This window comes from Spermophilus citellus (genome assembly GCF_964194105.1).
Source record: "Spermophilus citellus genome assembly, chromosome: X".
Taxonomy (NCBI): domain Eukaryota; kingdom Metazoa; phylum Chordata; class Mammalia; order Rodentia; family Sciuridae; genus Spermophilus; species Spermophilus citellus.
Window position 1 is genome coordinate 47,417,122 of NC_138190.1, and position 11,443 is coordinate 47,428,564.

Genomic DNA, 11,443 nt, shown 5'->3' on the forward strand with positions numbered 1-11,443 from the left:
CTAGAGCTTGTGCACTTAACCTGAAGTTATATGCTCTTCCTGAACTTCATAGCCTACTTAGGATGCAGTGGAGAGTATGAGGTGCACTCAGGTGTGGTAGTTGACTGTGAGACTATCTCAGTGTTAACTACTATATGAATAGTGAAACAAACTTGCAAATAAATTTTAACTCCTGTTTTCACTGGGAGTCTGCCACATGCATTAGGAACTTTGCTACAATAGGCATTGCAAAGCAAAGTCATCAGGAAAAACAAAATAAAAAAAAAAAAAACAAAAATCTTAGCTTGAAGAATTTAGGTCAAATTTAATCAGTTTTTCAGTATTCACAGATTTTCCACCTGAATTGGGCTACTGTGAGGAATTATAGATGCTATTTCTCTAGAGCCCTTTAAAAAGAGCAGAGAGAAAGTGTTACTTTTTCAGGTATCCTATTACAATGCATTACAAAGTCAAGTTTATGATTTTCCACTTAGATTCCTAACCTTCCTTAAAAAGCAGGAAGGTAATCAGGACCTCCCAGTCTTTAGGCCTCACTAATGAAATTGTTTGCCTCGTTAATGTAGTAAAAAAAATATTTTGTCCACTCCTGTTGTGTTTCTGATACTATTTTCAGAGTCCAGGATATAGGAGTGAATGAAACAGCTCATGGAGCCTGTATTCTAGTAAGAGGAGACAGACAAAAGCCAAGTAAGTAAACATACTATATATTAGAAGAGGTAAGTAATATAAAGAAAATTAAAACAGCAATAGAAGAAGGTGTTGGGGTAGGCTAGCCACCCATATATATCCACATTCTGATCCCTGGAACCTATGAACATGTTATGTTGTGAAGCAAGGAGAAATTATGGTTGCAAATGGAATTAAGGCTACTAATAAGCTGTTCCTAAAATAAGAAAATAATCCTGGATTATCCAAGTAGCCCAGCATAAAACAAGGGCCCTTTAAATATAGACAGGGAACTGGAGAGTCAATGTCAAAGTAACTGTGAGAAAAGTTCAACTCCTTGTTCATGGCTTTGAAGATAGAGGCAGAAAGCCATAAGCCAAGAAATGTGAATAGTCACTAGAAAGTGGAAAAGGCAAGGAAATATCCATTCTCTTCTCCAGCCTCAGGAAGGAAACAGGCCTGCTGACGCCTGCATTTTAATCTAGTGAAATCCACATCAGACTTTAACCTCCAGAACTATAAGATAATAAATTAAGATTGTTTTAAACCATTAAATTTCTGGTAATTTATTAGAGCATCAATAGGAAACTGTACTAGGATTCTGCAGAGAAAGAAAGTCAATAGGATATGTATGTGTAAAGATTCATTATAAGGACTTGGCTCACATGATTGGAGGCTAAGAATTCCCAAGGTCTGCAGTTGAGAAGCTGGGAACCCACAGGACCTAGTAGTGTTCCAATATGAGTCTAAAGACCCGAGAAGCAGGAAAACTGATGGTCTAAGTTCCAGTCCAAACGTTGGTAGCTTCAAGACCCAAGAAGAGCCAGTAATTTTTTTTTTTTTTTCACATCCGAAGGCAGGGAAATGCTGGCGTTTCAGCTTACAGCAGTCAGGCAGGAGGAGTTCCCTCTTATGAACAAGGTCATCCTTTCTGTTCTATGCGTGTCTTCAGCTGTTTGGATGAGGCCCACCCACATTAGGGAAGGCAATCTGCTTTTCTCAGTCTACCAATTAAAACATTATTCTCATCCATAAACACCCTCACAGACACACCTAAAATGATGTTTGAACAAATATCTGAGCACCTTGTGACCCAACCACATTGAAACATAAAATTAATCATCACAGAAACTTTTATTAAGGAGATCAGAGGTAGCTTCCATGATAGGATCAAATTTGAACAAATACTGGAATAAATGAGAGAAGGAGCCATGTATATATCCAGGGAAAATTTTCTAGGTAGAAGAGAGAGCAACTACAAGGCTCCAAGCTGGGAGAGTTTTGAAATATTAGAGGAGCAACAGCAAAGTCAGCATAACTAGACTGTAACCAAAAGTAGTGAGAGAAATAAGAGGTAAGGTGGAGTGATGAGATAAAGAAGTAGTGGAAGGGAAAGACTGGGGCCCTTTAGCCAATTGTAAAGATGTTGATGTAGTTTCCAGTAAGATGGGAAAACCACTACAGAGTTTTAAGCAGTGGAATGATGTGATCAGACTTACTTTTTGAAAAAGATCAAAGCCAAAGAATAGAGTATTTGTAGATAAGAGTAAATGTTGGGTGACCAGTGAGGAGGTTATTATGGTAATAAGTGGGAAATGATGGTGGTTTGGAAGCAGTGGAGATTATGAGAAGGGGTAGGTTTCTGGGCTAAGTTTCTAAGATCCATCATATTTTCTTTTTGAAGAGTATAAGGAATCAGATAACACCAAGGTTTTGGGCTTAAGCAACTGGGTTAATAGAGGTGCCAGAGACTTGAGAATGCTGAGGGAGAACGTAGCTTGAGAAAGAGTTGGGAGTTTTGGTATCTCGAAGTAAGCTTGAGATGCCTATGAATACAATTGTGTCTGCATACTCAGTATTAATCTTGAATTCAGGAAGGATTGATTGAGCCTAGATATTCAAGTTTAGTTTAACATTGGATGAGAACAACTTAAGAGTGAGTACAGGTAGACAAAATAATTAGGCTGTTATTTTAAAAAGTATTTGAAAGCCAGCTATTGCAGGGAGGAAATGATTTGCCAAAGTATTATAATAAATGGCTGTAGTTGTAGAATTTTAGACCCCTGTAAGGAAAAATGTATTCTCATTTCTGTAAAAGTGTGAAGGGCAGTGTTTCCTTAAGTCTACTTTCAGCCCCATATATGTCTGTAATGCTGAATGCCTACAACAATAATCACAGCTAATATTTACAGATCTGTTAATATATATCAGGCACAGGACCTAAATATTACTTACATATACTAATTTACTTAAATGTCATAGCAGCCCTATGAAGTATGTAATGTTATCACCATTTTGCATGAAAAAAATGGAATAATTTGCACAATAATCAAACTTCCCTACAAACATTGTAAATGTATTTTATAATTTTCAAATGTATATTTTTTGTTCTCAACAGTCTTGTGAGATGGATAGGGAGGGTAGTAGTACAATTTTATAGTTAAGATCAATGAGTGACAATGAGGTTGTGATATATCCAAAGTCACAAAGCTAGTGAAGAGTGTAGCTGGAACTCACACCCAATTCTACTGATTTCAAGCCAACTTTGTTTAATTTGCACTGTCCAATAGAATTTCCTGTGATGATAGAAATGTTCTATATCTGTTCTCTTCAATATGGTAGTCACTCAACACGTGGCTATGGAACACTTGAAATGTGGCTAGTGAAACCAAGCAACTAATTGTTTGTCATTAAATTTGAATGTATATATAGCCATTGTGACAAGTAAATAATATATTGGACCGTACAGCTTAAAAATATTTATAAATCATTAACAAAGTAAGATTATAGGAAATATTACTAGGGTATCCCTTTATCACTACATCAAAGATGGACCCTGATGACTTTTTCCATCTGTATCAAAGATGGTTAATCTTATATTATTTCAAAATATAGAAAAAGATGATATACTCTCCAGTTTGATGAGATAAAATAAAGTCTTTATCCTGAAACCCCAAAATAACTTCATAACAAATTAAAATTTTCAGGCTGATCATAATTTATGAATATTTGGCAAACCACATATTAAAAGGATTCAACACAATCATCAAATAAAATTATCAGCTTGAAATTGTTACAACAGAATGGTTATTTGAATACACAAAATAATCTTTGGTATATAGAAAAAAAATTGAAAACTAAAAGTACAGTATATGATACACACAGAATTTATGTAAACCACCAATGTTTACTCTAGCCCTATTAAGCATTTGCATGGCCTCCTCCCCTCAAGTTTAGAATGGTTCTAGCAACTTTCTTTTAACAAATACAATTTGGCAAAAATGACAGGATGTTACTTCTGAGATTAAGATACAAAAACTGACTTCTGCCTTGTTCTCTTTCTCACATGTTTATACTGAAGAACTGAGGGTAACTTCTGGTCAACAGCTAGGAAGAAACTGGGACCTCACAAAGTTGTCGAGTCCTTCCAACAACCACATGAGTGAGCTTGGAAGCAGATCCTTTCTTAGCATAGCTTTCAAATGAAACTACAGCCCCAGCCAACATCATGATTTCCAGCTTATAAGACACCTGAAGGCAGAGACATTCAGCTGAGCCATAATTAGTTTCTTTACCTACAGAAAGTGTGAGATAATAAATACTTATTGTTTTAAGCCCTTAAGTTTTAGTGTAACTTTTATTCAGCAATAAATAATGAATACGTATTTATTTATTTATTTATTTATTAAATGCACGATAACAGTGGAATGCATTACAATCCTTATTACACATATAGACCACAATTTTTCATATCTCTGTATATAAAATATGTTCACGCCAACTTATGCCATTATATGTGTACTCTTTTGCATTACAATTTTTAATACACATATATACCACAATTTTTCATATCTCTGTTTGTATATAAGGTATGTTGGCTCCAAATTCAAATATTTGTACATGTATTTTGTATAATGATGACTATCACATTCCTACCATCCATGCTAATCCCCTTCTCCCTCCCTTTCCCTCCCACTCCTCTTCCCTATCTAGAATTAATCTAATCCTCCCATGCTCTCCCTCCCGACTCCACTATGAGTCACCCCCTTATATCAGAGAAAACATTCAGCATTTGTTTATTTGGGATTGGCTAACTTCACTTAGCATTATCTTCTCCAACGCCATCCATATACCTGCAAATGCCATGATTTTGTTCTTTTTTAGTGCTGAGTAATATTCCAATGTGTATAACTGCCACATTTTTTTTTTATCCATTCATCCATTGAAGGACATCTAGGTTGACTCCACAGTTTAACTATTGTGAATTGTGCTGCTATAAACATTGATGTGGCTATGTCCCTGTAGTATGCTGTTTCTAAGTCCTTTGGGTATAGTCCAAGAAGAGGAATAGCTGGGTCAAATGGTGGTTCCATTCTCAGATTTCAAAGGAACCTCCATACTACTTTCCAAATTGGCTGCACCAATTTGCAGTCCCACCAGCAATGTATGAGTGTACCTTTTCCCCCGCATCCTCGCCAACACTTGTTGTTGCTTGTCTTCATAATAGCTGCCATTCTGACTGAAGTGAGATGATATCTTAGAATAGTTTCGATTTGCATTTCTCTGATTGCTAGAGATTATGAGCATTTTTTCATATATTTGTTGATTGATTATATATCCTCTTCTGAGAAGTGTTTATTCAGGTCCTTGGCCCATTTATTGATTAGATTATTAGGGTTTTTGGGTTTTTTTGTTTTTTTTTTGTTTTTTGGTGCTTAGCTTGTTGAGTTCTTTATATATCCTAGAGATTAGTGCTATATCTGATATGTAAGGGGTAAAAATTTGCTCCCAGGATGTAGGCTCCCTGTTCACCTCACAGATTATTCCATTTGCTGAGAAAAAAAATTTAGTTTGAATCCATCCCATTTGTTGATTCTTGCTTTTAATTCTTGTGCTATAGGAGTCTTATCAAGGAAGTTGGGGCCTAATCCCACATGATGAAGATTAGGGCCTACTTTTTCTTCTATTAGACGCAGGGTCTCTGGTTTAATTCCTAGTTCCTTGATCCATTTTGAGTTAACTTTTGTACATGGTGAGAGATAGGAGTTCAATTTCATTTTGTTGCATATGGATTTCCAGTTTTCCCAGCACCATTTGTTGAAGATGCTACCTTTTCTCCAGTGCATGTTTTTGGCACCTTTGTCTAATATGAGATAATTGTAATTTTGTGGGTTAATCTCTGTGTCCTCTGTTCTGTACCATTGGTCTATCAGTCTGTTTTGGTGCCAATACCATGCTGTTTTTGTTACTATTGCTCTGTAGTTTAGTTTAAGGTCTGGTATAGTGATACCACCTGTTTTACTCTTCCTGCTTAGAATTGCTTTAGCGATTCTGGGTCTCTTATTTTTCTAGATGAATTTCATGATTGCTTTCTCTATTTCTATGAGGAATGTCATTGGGATTTTGATCAGAATTGCATTAAATCTGAATAGTCCTTTTGGTAATATGGTCATTTTGATAATATTAATTCTGCCTATCCAAGAGCAAGGTAGATCTTTATATCTTCTAAGGTCTTCTTTGATTTCTCTCTTTAGGATTCTGTAGTTTTCATTGTATAGATCCTTCACCTCTTTTGTTAAGTTGATTCCCAAGTATCTTTTTTTTTTTTTGAGGATATTGTAAATGAGGTACATTTCCTCATTTCACCTTCAGAGGATTTGTCACTGATATACAGAAATGCCTTTGATTTATGGGTGTTGATTTTATATCCTGCCTCTTTGCTGAATTCATTTCCTAGTTCTAGAAGTTTTCTGGTGGAGTTTTTTGAGTCTTCTATGTATAGAATCATATATCGTCAGCAAATAGTACTAGTTTAAGTTCTTCTTTTCCTATACTTATTCCTTTAATTTCTTTCATTGTCTAATTGCTCTGGCCAGTGTTTCAAGAACTTTGTTGAATAGAAGTGGTGAGCTAGGGCATTCCTCTCTTGTTCCAGATTTTAGAGGGAATGCCCTCAATTTTTCTCCATTTAGAATGATGTTGGCCTGGGACTTAGCATAGATAGCCTTTATGATGTTGAAATATGTTCCTGTTGTCCCTAGTTTTTCTAGTGTTTTGAACATGAATGGGTGCTGTATTTTGTCAAATGCTTTTTCTGCGTCTATTGATCATCATATGATTCTTATCTTTAAGTCTATTGATGTGATGAATTATATTTATTGATTTCCGGATGTTGAACCAACCTTTCATCCCTGGGATGAATCCCACTTGATCATGGTGCACAATTTTTTGGATATGTTTTTATATTTGATTTGCCAGAATTTTATTGAGGATTTTTGCATCTATGTTCATTAGAGATATTTGTCTGAAGTTTTCTTTCTTTGAAGTGTCTTTGTCTGATTTTGGAATCAGGGTGATATTGGCCTCATAGAATGAGTTTGGAAGTACTCCCTCTTTTTCTATTTCCTAAAATAAATTGAAGAGTATTGATATTAGTTCTTCTTTAAAAGTCTTGTAAAATTTGGATGTTTATCCTTCCAGTCCTGGGATTTTCTTGGTTGGTAGTCTTTTGATGGCTTCTTCTATTTCCATAAATAATGAATATACTGAGGAAATCAAAGGTGTATTAGGTTTAGCTCTGCACCATTAGGGAGCTTCTTTTCTACTGGGATATAATTCATGAGGCAATATACAAAGTAGATTATTTTGCAGAAAAAAAATGCACTGCATATCTAACCATCAAAAATTTAAAGCCAGGTGCAGTGGAGCATACCTGTAATCCCAGCAATTTGGGAGGCTGAGGCAAGAGGATCACATGTTCCAGGCTAGTCTGGGCAACTTAGTAAGACCCTCTCTTAAAATAAAATAGAAAGGGGTTGAAGATGTAGCCCATTGGTAGATTGATTTCCATTCAATCCTTAGCATGGAAAAAAAAATGCATTTCACGTGTCATTATGCACCTTTTGAAATTCAAAGAAAAAAGTGACAAAGCTGTTGTATATATACATATTAATAAAAGCCCCAAATTTGTTCTTTACACCATTTTTCCAACCCTTCAATATGATGATAATTACTTTTGGGGGGAAATATCCTTTAAGATACCCAAGTCATGTTTATAGGTGGAGGGATGATTTTTTTCAATGACTAATGCTGCACAACAAATAATACTAAACAATGGGAACATTTCAAATAATTAACAGTTGATTAACAATGTTCATCTGATGCTGCAACCTAATGTGATAACAGTACAATATCATATTGTCTAGGATTAGGTTTGACTACAGATAACAGAAAAACACAAAAAGAGAATAACTTAAATATGACTTTTTTTCCATAGTAGCCAGAGACTCAGTCACCTATCTTGTTTTGTCATCCTAAAAATGTCATCTCATGGTCCAAGATAACTACTTAACCTGTAGCCATTACATTTATAGTTCAACCAGCATGTTTTAGAAGACTTCCTGAAATTCATGTATGACACTCCCATTCATATCTCACTGGTTAGAATCTAGTCATGTGGCTAGGGGATGTTGAAAAATGTCAACTTTTATTTAGGTGCATGGCTTCCCGAAATAAAATAATATTTTGTCATTAAGGAGCACGGGAAGAATGGATGTTAGAGTAGGAAATTCATAGATTTTGTCACAAGCTCATACTTATTAAGTCTATGTACTGAGTTGATAAATGGAGAGAGGCATAGTTGATGCTAGAATTTATGAGTGGGATATCTTCAGAGATTATAAATATCTTAAATCTATAAAAATAAAAATGTTAATTTTAATGGATCTCTTTTTCTGGAAACATTTCTGTCAAGTCACTTACTATGCTTTGTCTCCTGGCACAAATTAATCTCTTTCCAATTCCATTGCTTACTGAAGCTGCCTCACTATAATGTAGAGTAACTGATTGGATAGATACTACAGAAAGGGAATAATGCCTTTTTGTAGCCATTGCAGCGATATACTGGAATGGGATCAGTGTCCTTGCACCTAAAAATTCATTAAGTTTATTTAGGAATAACAACATTGCAATGGGAATGCATGTGTCAAAGGAAGATATAAGTATAGTCAAGGAGGATAAGATAAGGGAAAATTCTTACAGCAAATTAAGCAGGATACTTGAAACTGTAATCTTGACTACAAGGATCGATGACAATGGTGGCATCAGTCCAAGGTTGAACAGACAGCGAGCCTTTGGACAGATATCCTGATAGAAGCATATTCTGTGTAAGGTCTCAGTGGTTTTTGTGCAAGGTTGTGGTTCTAAGTCTTTCGTGAATAGATCTTATTATCAGGCACCCATCATCAGGTCAATGGATAATAAAAATGAGATGCACAAACACATATACAATGGCATTTTACTCAGCCATAAAGAAAAATTAAATTGCCATTTGCAGGTAAATGGATTGAAACTGGAATATGACATTATACTAAGTGAAATAGTCCAGACTCAGAAAGTCAAGGGTCATGTGTTTTCTCTCATACGTGGAATCAAATGGAATAAAAAATGATATCTCAGGGAAATCAGTAAAGTAGAGGAAGAAGATCAGGGTAGGGAAGAGGGAAGGGAAAAGGAGGTACTGGGAAATGAAATCAATCAAATTATGTGCATGTATGAATACATTACAATGAATTCCACTCTTATGTGTTATTATAATGGAATTAATTTTCAGAAAGTGTCGAACTACCTGTTTGTTAAGCCACTCTTTCTGAAAGTCATCTTCAAATATTTTGAGCTACAGATGAGACAGAATAAATCAAATAAAAAGAAACATTTTAGGAAGGAGACTACCCATACATAAGGCCTTTGATAAAAATTTTTAACAATTTTTTTTTCCGTAACTGGTATTGAACCCAGGGGTGCTTAATCACTGAGCCATCACATAGTTTTTATTTTTGAGACAGGGTCTCACTAAGTTTCTCAAGGCCTTGCTAAGTTGCTTAGGCTGGCTTTGAACTTGTGATCCTTATGCCTCAGCCTCCCGCATATCTGGGATTACAGGTGTCTGCCACTGTACCTGATATTTTAAACTTTTAAAAACTTTTTTTATTTTCAGCAGTTTGAGGTTTATAGAAAAATGAGCAGAAGGTACAATATGCCTATATATTCCTGTACCCCCTCTCCCCTATTATAACATCTTGAATTAGTATGGTACATTTGTTATAATTAATGAGCCAATATTGATACATTATTATTATTTTTTATTGGTTGTTCACAACATTACAAAGCTCTTGACATATCATATTTCATACATTAGATTGAAGTGGGTTATGAACTCCCAATTTTACCCCAAATGCAGATTGCAGAATCATGTCGGTTACACATCCACATTGATACATTATTATTAACTAAAGTTCATAGTTTACATTAGAATTTATTTTATGTTGTACATTCTATAAGCTTTGACAAATAATGATATGTTTCTACTAGCATCATATAGAATAGTTTGACTGCTCTAAAAATCACCCATGTTCCATTTATTTATCCCTCCTTCTCTCCCTCCAATCCAATTCCTTGACAGTCACTGTTCTTTTTACTGTCTTCATAGTTTTGCCTTTTACAGAGTGCTATATAGTTGGGATCATATGATAGAATAAAGTTTCTACATTGTGGGCCTAGACAAAAAGAGGCTTAATCCTCGGTGTAAAACAAGCTCTTTTCATCCCTGGAATGCCTACCTAACTCTTTCCTATTTGGGGAAAAAAAGAGAAAACCTCCTCTTCTAGATTACTCATACTCCCTCAAGTAACATCCTATCTATCTTCTTTGAATAGCCAAATTTTTTTATTCTGTTTTCTCCACCCTCATTTACTTCTCAACACACTCCAATCTGCTTCTGTCTTCTCTGTTACAACAAAACAGCTCTTGTTAAGATCATCAGTGCCACTCAGACATCCATGTTATGAAATCCAATAAACACATTTCATTGTTCATCTTACTTGACTATTAAAACAATATCCAGCACCATTAACCACTCACTTTTATTTGGAACACTTTCTTTCCTCCTTTATCTTTCCTGATAGCACAAATGTCCCCAACTCTTTGGCTGCTCTTCTCAATATCCTTTTCAAAAAAGAAGAGGCTTATTTTCTTTTCATTTTATAATATCTAGACAAATTTAAAGGCTTTAAATTCCATCATATATATGCCAAGCCTTTCAACTGCCTATGTAATGGATTCAAATGCTCAAAACACGTCTGTATTAGGATCATTTTCAAGGCATTTTATATTTACCAGGTCTAAAAAGAAACAATCATATCCCTAATTCTTGATATCAGAGAATCACACAGGTTTGCACATTTGATCATACAGGTTTACCATTATGAACCAGAGTTTGGGGTGGGGGATGGGAATGCTTAATAAATGTTTTACAATTCTGTGCAGTGTTGGGTTAGCAAGTCGGGGGTGAAATGTGGTTGAGGTGCCTTACTAATGTGTTATATTGGGCTGGGGATATAGCTCAGTTGGTAGAGTGCTTGCCTTGCATACACAAGGCCCTGAGTTCAATCCCCAGCACCACACGAACAAAAAAATCACTAATGTGTTCTATTGATTTTCCTATAGTCGGACAGGATGGGGCATGGGTGGGAATGCTTAGAATCACACTATACATTATAAACTTTTCATAGTCTACTTAGACTCATATTTTACCACTTTAAGTTGAATGGAGAAACTTAATCACTTTATAGATCCCCCTATTTCTATTGTTTTTACCCCTAACATTTCTGACACAAAATATGTGGCTTATTTTTAATTTAAGGAAAATCAAGAAACATGAAATTTCTTACATATCTAATATGATTTTGTAGAATAGGATTTGTAGAATGGGATTCATGCT

At 35.2% G+C, this 11,443-nt stretch overlaps 1 protein-coding gene across 4 annotated transcripts in view; it reads left to right on the forward strand.

Moving 5' to 3' along the window:
• RRAGB (Ras related GTP binding B) overlaps window positions 1–4,338 on the forward strand; it is a 42,079-nt gene extending 37,741 nt beyond the window's left edge. For 2 of the 4 annotated variants that reach the window (XR_014020107.1, XR_014020108.1), the window contains one exon: window positions 614–3,074. The gene's annotated coding sequence lies outside the window, so the exon portion shown is untranslated. Of the gene's footprint in view, window positions 1–613; window positions 3,075–4,027 lie in introns of those variants that run through there. The other 2 variants (XR_014020105.1, XR_014020106.1) reach the window with 2 other exon arrangements.
• Window positions 4,339–11,443: the final 7,105 nt, after the last annotated feature.